General features: G+C 37.2%; 1 protein-coding gene across 2 annotated transcripts in view; it reads left to right on the top strand.

Moving 5' to 3' along the window:
• FMNL1 (formin like 1) overlaps nucleotides 1-6867 on the top strand; it is an 81254-nt gene that overhangs the window by 1517 nt on the left and 72870 nt on the right. The gene's annotated exons all lie outside the window — the stretch shown is intronic.

Raw genomic sequence — 6867 nt, 5'->3', positions numbered from 1 at the left:
GTCCTGGGAATAATGTTCCCCTGAAGGTGTTACCCTGTCAAAATTCTACAGGGCAGAGCCTAATCTCTGATGCTGCTTTCACTGAGTACAGCTATGCTCCTAAGGCAGCCTTCCTGGTTCCTCTGAATGTGTTGGGACTTCATGGTCCTGTCTTCATCATGCTGGGTGGGATTGCTAGGGAGTTGTAATCTGAACACATCTGGAGAAAACTGGTTTGAAGAAGCCTGGCCATATTTGAAGCTTTCTTCTGGATTTGATGGTTTCAGATCCATGTTGGATTTTGTCTCTAGGGAGACAGCATTCTGAGCACTTCAGTTTAGATGTGACAAGATGAATTCCCAGCAAGCCACACTGAAGGCACAGAAAATAAACTCCCCCATGAAAACCACAACTGAACCTTGTACGTACTCCATAGGTTCAATTTTTAAAAATTCAAATACTAATATACCCTTATCCTATTAGATTAGTTTCCTCCAAAGCTTTATAGTAATCATGTGCCTGCCACCAAAAAGCAGCTTGGTGTATTTTAAGTATCCTGAGATGAATTATCTGCTCTTTAGTGTGGAAGATGGTGGCAGAACAGAGTGAGATCCATAGTTCTCTATCTGGAGCTGGAGTTGTGCCTCCAGTTAGTTCCTGTTCTTTTTTGTGTGGCATTTTGTGTAGTAGATTCATAGTTGTGGGTATTACCTCTTTAGGGCCAGTTAGAATGTGGTACTTGCCCTATTAAAATTACTAAAGAGTTTAAACATTTATATGTGCCATTTTGCTTGAACATTATTTTGAATAACAAAGATACCTTGAGGGAGGAATCATGCCTGGATTGAAAACATTGACTAATTTGGGAAACAGGAGATCTAATATATGGGGATCATTAGTAAAGAGCAGAGAGTTGAATGAGCATTTTTTTACTTGTAGATGTTTAGAAATGTGTGTTCATAAATTGCTTAAAGCAGATTATTCTCCTTTATCATCTTAGTAACTCTTGTAGAACCGTAAATAAATGTGGCGATGTTCCTTTTCATATCCATAATGCACTATTAGTGTATTGTTCTTGTAAAACCCGGAGTAGTAGTATAAAATGGAAAAGGCATCACTAGTTGTGGGTTTGTGTATTTGGTATAATAGTATAATAGCATAAATTAGACTGCAACAATTAGGAATGCAACTTTCAACTTGTTTTCTATATATAGTGAGAATTTGTAGGAATCTCCTGATTTCTTTCAAAAACTATTATCCAGGGTTCCAAGAATTATGCTCCAAATTGCTATGTAGTTTGATCTAACTTTTTCATGTTTCTGGAATATGTTTCTTAAAAATGGACTTTGTCCTCTTATTGTTTAGCAAGAGAAAAATGCAAATGGTTTTAACAGTTTTGCTTTTCACCAGGATGAGCTGACATTTGAAGAAAAGGCAGACTTATTACGAGTAGATGAAGTGTGTTAAATTTTACGAAATCAGAGCAGTTTAAAATCTGATTTTTTAAAAGCATCTTTAACTTTTTTTAGGCTTTTACCCAAATAAGTAAAAGCCTAAAACTGTTTATTTTTTTAAAAATCCCTAGAGCTATTTTCTTTATTTCAGACAGAACACCTTGAAATTTGTAGTTAAGAGACCCTCAACTTTCAGGCAGACAGGCAGAGGGGGTTTTGTGTAGAGGAAAGGGTTGATTGTAAATTATCTTTTTCTGAATGTGGTAAAACCAATTGTCAGAAGTTTGAAGAGGAAGAGAGTAACACAGTTTTTTCTGTAAAATAAATAAGTTGTTGAGCCAGTTAGCAAGTTAATACAATTCTTGTAATTGTGACACAATTGCTCAGAAACAATCAGGTGTAATGGATGGTTAAATCTATCTATATTTCTATCCCAAGATCATTCCATCTTTCTCAAGACACAATGATTGGGATAATCAGTAGTCACAAGCCAGATTTGCTAATTGTTACATGCAATATTCCCCTTCACTTCCCCTCAGGTCCCCATTATAGCATTTTACACAGAGAATAAAAAGTTTTCAGCTTCCCTCTTTTTGACATGAATGCCACAGCACTACCACTGACAGCATATAAGAGAAACAGACTGACCATAGCTTTGTGGAGATGCTGTTCTTTATATATGGTCCAACAATTTACATTTTGTGGATACCATAAAATAAAAACAAAGCACTTTGCCCTCTCCACCATTCAGAAGCCTATTTTTCTAGGCAAAAGTGAAAATGTGATGAGTACAAGATAAGTTAATTTGCTGCCATGCCTGCAATGGAGCAGCCTTCTGAATCCAGCATCCTGCAAATGTGTTAGGATTACAACTTCCAGAATTCCCAGTCAGCATGCTAATAGGATTTCTGGGAGGTGCAGTCAATACATCTCCAAGACACAAGAATAGGAATGCTAAATTAGAGAGTAGTATCTATAATTAAATACAGGAGAAAAGACCTCTAGCTGCATAGAAACCCAACAATGTGATGTGTTCTCTCCAGATACAGGTCTACCCAAGCAAAGATAGTCAGCGTTCCTGGATAATAAGTAATATTCTTTTCACCCTCAAGTTGCCAATCCATAGGAGAGAGGGATTGTTTTGTTGCTAATGAACTTGTCAGCAACCTGCTTTTGGGATAGCAGCATCTTGGTCCATTCTTTCACATCTGTTTCTCAGAACAAAATATCCTTTGGGAATCCTAGTAGTTGACTTGATTGTAGAGGATACTTTCATAAGTGCTGAAATTCATATGAAGATGTCTGTTGTCACTGAAAATGAATGCATGGTGCTACTTTTTGTTTAAAAGCCTGGGATTCAGAAAATAATAGCTAAATGTGGGCTTCGTATGATACTTCCACCAACAAAGTAAGTCTCCACGCATAAGAGATTATGGAAGAAAGATTACCAGATCAACAGGTGTGACATCTGGATAGCTCTGAACAACTGAGCTATAATTACAGCAATGGGATAATAAAATAAATCTGGTTACAAATACTGCCTAGCTACCATTTAGGAAGCCCTCTCTTAAATCTCAGTTCATCTCTTCCGATCATGTCAGGATAATGCAAAAAACATGGTAGGAAAGTGAGTGATGCAAAAACTTTATGGAAGCTAAATAAGTTTGGAACTAAGGGGCTGTATTTTATGCTATCTGAATGAATGGTTTTTCCAACAAATGGGTTATGCCCCATTTCCCGAAGCAGCCAATTAGATAGGAATCACCCAAGAGTGAGAGCAATCACCTTTTCTCCCAGAAGCTGTTATTCAGAGATTTGCTGCTTACGTTCTTAGAAAGACCATATAGCTGTTTCCAGAACTTCAACACTGGCCAAAGGCTCAGGGGCCCCAAGCACAGTTACCCGATGCCCATGTCTCTCTTTCCTTCTATGGAGAGGGGAGGTAGAAAAAATTAACAGTGATTGGAGGGACATGTAGGGGAGCTCCTCAATCCGAGCATATAACCCCCCAGGGCTCCTCAATCCGAGCATATAACCCTCAATTAGTGTATAGGCTTGTTACTTGTAAATTTGTCTAGTCTGCTGTTAAGGACATCCAAGCTGGTGGCCATTATTACAAGTTAATTAAATAAATTCCAAGTTGAATTATGTGTTCAGTGATGGTGCTAGTTTTGTGTGATCTGCCATTCAGGTTAATTAAATGTTCCAGATGCTAGCATTATGAGGAAGGAGGGAAACGTTCCGTTTTCTTTACTCCATGTGTAATTTTGTGTACCCTTATCATCCCTCCTCTTATTTACCCTCAAGGGTCCATCATTTTCCAACAGGGATTGCAGGAAGTTGAGAAAACAGGACATTTCTCCTGTAGTTTCTATCCAGCATCAGAAATCAAAAGGGCTGAACATGGAATTCCTTTGACTCTCTCTGGTGAACAATCATAGAATGGTTGTGCTTGACTCTAATAGTAATTCATTTCATAAGAAGCTGTCTAGACCACCAAGCTCCCTGACACGATTTTTAGAAGAGTTTTGGGGATAATTTATGTAAAAGACTTTTTATTTTTTAAGAAAAACACGAATAAATAATATTTAGTAAATTAAGTGCAAAAGGAGACTTACTCTTTGTTCCAAGCATACATATACACTTGAAAAAGTTTGGGTATTACAAACAGATTGAAATTGATTGCTCGTTCCACCCTTATATTGCATGACTCATTCCACTGGTTTGCAAAGTGATGGGTGAGAGTCATTGCTGTCATTCAGGATCAAAGGAGCTGTGCAGGTTTCTGTGCACCATTTGCATTAAAGAAGGAAAAGTAAAATGTCATTAATACGTTTTTGTGTCACTCCTTCTTTATTTCCATTGCTGCAGGGATATTTCAAGAAGTCTTGAAATGGCCAGATCATGCAGGATAGATGAGAACAGAATTTTCTCAAGACGCCTTAGTAGCTCAGGCAAAAACTCCAAGTTTTAGGAGAATTGAAGTACCCCAGTTTCTCCTTGCTATGTTTTCCCTATCTTATTTTATGGCATTGCAATTAGAAGTATAAAGTGCTTTGGGTCTGATTCCAGAAAGGAACTTTGGAGTGTGCTGGAGTGTGAATGTAGCACTGGTCTCGAATTCTTAAAAGCAGCTGTAACTTTTCTCAAGATCTTTGAGCTGCCCTCTAAAGCTGCCATGTAATCATTGGGGAAAAAATGCAGCTGCTTTAAAAGAAATGCAGACATGTGCTGCTGTTGCACTCACATGTGTCCTGAAATACTTTTCTGAAATTGAATCTAAAGAATTGCCAAGCATTAATAACAGTAATATATTTAATAATCAAGAGTTTATTATTTTCTCTGCCACCTCTATCCTTCCTCTTTGTAATTGTGTCTGCACTTAGGGAAGATTGATGGAGATCAGAAGACTCCTGAACTTGTCTCCTGGAATGAATGGACACTCCTCCTGCCCATTAACATTGTATATCTCCTCCTCTGAAAGTTCAAATAGCAGATCCCCCTTCTGTAATATGCTGGATAATAATATGACCTAACAGGGTTGTTAGAAGATTCTGGCTTGATAATGCAGGTGAAGTGTTCTGAATGCTTGGAAACACTATGCAAATATATTTATGTATGAAATGCAAATACTTGTTTGTAAGGAAAAAAAAACATTCTAAACCTAAGGATGAATATTTAGGGCATTTGTCAGGCATTTTTAGGAAAGATTGCTTAACATTAGGCGGTAGTTTATTCTGAAGAGTGTCCTTCATAATGTTTTATTTATTTATTTTATTGGGTTTATACGCTGCTCCAATCAATACCGATTCTAAGTGGCTTACATACCTAAATATATAAACAGGATGTTATGTTTTGTTCCCTCACAAACATTACAGCTTCCTAGAATATAAATATAATATATTCCAGACACACTGCCTCCCACTGACTGTCTACTGAAGCCCAAGCATGAATCCTATCAGACTACATCAACTTTAATCAGGCTTGTATTGAATAGGAACATTAAAGTTTTTATTTGTGTTTAATACTCTTTACAGTACAATGTCATACCAGCTTACTTGGGAGTCAGTCACAGTTACTGGCATATCCAAGTATATGAACAGAGGCTTGCCTGGATTAATAGCATGGGAGATAATATATGGAGAATGCTAACTTGAAAGAGGTTCTTACTCTTCCTTTCTGGTTGCTGGAATTCCCTTGTGTACAAGTATCATCTTCATTATTGACAGAAATCTGCCATTACTGCCCAGAGTGCTTAGAACAGCCTTTCTCATCCTTCAGACTTGTTGGTCTGTAACCCCTATAATCTCTAGTGTAGTGTTCTAACCTATATAGAAGGCATTGGGTTGGAAAAGCTGGCTCAGATTTCTGGGTAAAGTGATTGCTGGCAAACTAAAGCAGTTACTGGGGCAACAGTGGGAACTCTTGGACCACCTATGGCTTCCAAACCCTTCTATGTGACTTCTGGAGTCCTCAAAGTTTGCACTATTAACATTTGTTGGCAAATTACCCAAAAATTGGAAACAGGATTTCCTTGTTGCTTCCCATGGAAAATAAACCAAATAAAAATCTGCTAAGCTTAGCTTATTTAAATCAGATAAAAACACCTCCAATTCAGAACACCATCAACTAATTATTTCCAAAAAATTATTCCCACTGTTTGCTTCTATAAGATTATGACATGACAATTGTATTACTAATAAGAACAGTCACAGGAATACCAATACTATCACTACCACTACCACCACCACTACCACCAATAATAAATATAATGTGCCACCCCCCAATGCCCACCCTTATGCTATAGCTGTATATCTTCTAATCCTGTAGAGCTATTTAATCTAAAGTACTACTATCAATTCTTCAATTGCTATCAATTCTTTCTTCAGCCATACTGTTACTGGGGAGGAAAATGGCATTGCAAGACAAATCAGAATAACTAATTCACTTGGAATTTGGCTTTTTTAATTATAATAAAAATAATACTAATAGCAATATTAATAATACCTCTTGTTAGAGTCATCCTAGTTTCTGAAAAGCTATAGAAAATAATTTTCAATAGCTGTTAAATGTTGTTTTCTGTGCAAAACTAACATTTGAACATGTAAAGTGAAATACCTTCAGTTTGGTGCTAAGAAATAATATATAATTATGTGGTGGTCTCTAGAAAGCCTATGGAATATGTATATCTGGGTGTAGCTGCTCCTGCTAGTTGTAAGAGAAGGCCAAGAAGCTGCCAACATAAGGGGCCATCAGAGTTTTATTGAGATATTTATTTAATCAATGTATATGGCCACCCATTTCACAAATTGTGACTCTGGGTGGCTTTACGTAAAATTAAAGCAGAAAACAACCTACAAGAACAGAAACGACCAAAAACATGGTACAATCAAGGCCAACCAAGATCATAATCCACCACTACAGAATGGGCAAA

The sequence above is a fragment of the Python bivittatus genome, unplaced genomic scaffold (genome assembly GCF_059951505.1).
Source record: "Python bivittatus isolate LINGU-HERP-01145 unplaced genomic scaffold, Pbiv_v1 ctg000410_np1212, whole genome shotgun sequence".
Lineage (NCBI taxonomy): Eukaryota > Metazoa > Chordata > Lepidosauria > Squamata > Pythonidae > Python > Python bivittatus.
The sequence above is the reverse complement of the archived record's forward strand: the minus strand, read 5'-3'. Positions and strand labels throughout refer to the sequence as shown.